Raw genomic sequence first — 1340 nt, 5'->3', positions numbered from 1 at the left:
TATCCGACTCTGTTTTTCTTTTATTCTTGGACTATATTGATCTTAACTTGGGCTATATGTCATTCTTACTACACTTGTTAGGAGCTTCAGGAGAGAATTTAAGGATGTTAGCTCAGTTTGAAATTACTAAAGGTATGTCTGTGCTATAGTGACTCAGGGTACAATACTGTAGCTGTGCTGCTGTAGAGTAAATACTTCCTACATTGGATATAAATAATCCATGTCTCTGAAGGGCAGTAGCTGCTTCTACAGTTAGAGATTAGATTGACCTATCTATGTCCAACAGGGTGATAAATTTTTCATGGCCCTGAGCAATGTACCTAGATAAACCTAAATTTTAGGTGGTGTAGACCAGCCCTAAATGTATTAACAGGAGCCCTTTAACTTTAATTTAAAACAGCCTCTTGAAGTTTGTGTTTTAAAGCAGAGAATTGCTGTCTCTGATGGAAATCTTAGTTGTGTTCAGCACTGATCATAAATAGGCTGGATTTCTAATAAATGAGAGGCTAATTGAATGCTTTCTAGGACATCCAGTAATTGGAATGTGAAGTGGACCATTCAGGGGGTTTTGAATCCCTTTGTTACAAACATCCATTACTTAAGTAAACTTCAAAATTAATAGCAATAGTCATGTGCTACTTATAAGAACGGCCATACTGGGTCAGACCAAAGGTCCATCTAGCCCAGCATTCTGTTTTCTCATAGTGGCCAATGCCAGATGCCCTAGAGCAGTGGTCCCCAACACGGTGCCATTTGTATGCGCCCGCCAAGTGCTCGGGGCTGGCCTGGCCCTGGGCATGTGGTGCATTCATTGGGGCCAGAGCCGGCCCAGGTGCATGGTAAGCTGGCCTGGCCCCGGGTGTGCGGTGCTTGGGGGGGGGGGGCGGGGGCGCGACGCCAGCCCCGGACGCGCGGCACTTGGGAGGAGCGCCTGCCCCGGGAGCGCAGCGTTTGCAGAGGGGGGGCCCTGCCCTGGGCGTGCGGCGCTTGGGAGGAGCGCTGGCCTCGGAAGCGGGGCGCTTGCGGGGGCCCCGCCCCGAGCACGTGGCTGGGGGGGGTGCCCCCGGGCGTGCATGTGTCCCCGGCCTCTGGCGCCCAGCAGCCTCTAAAGGTTGGGGACCACTGCCCTAGAGGAAGGGAACAGAGCAGGTAATCCTCACATGATCCCTTTCCTGTCATCAATTTCTAGACAGACTAAGGACACCATTCCTACCCATCTTGGCTAATAGCCACTGATGGACCTAACCTCCATGGCTGCGTCTAGACTGGCCGCTTGAATTTCCGCAAGAACATTGACTTCCTACTGTCTGAAATCAGTGCTTCTTGCGGAAATGCTATGC

Source organism: Pelodiscus sinensis, chromosome 1 (genome assembly GCF_049634645.1).
Source record: "Pelodiscus sinensis isolate JC-2024 chromosome 1, ASM4963464v1, whole genome shotgun sequence".
Taxonomy (NCBI): Eukaryota; Metazoa; Chordata; order Testudines; family Trionychidae; genus Pelodiscus; species Pelodiscus sinensis.
Note: the sequence above shows the minus strand (reverse complement) of the source record.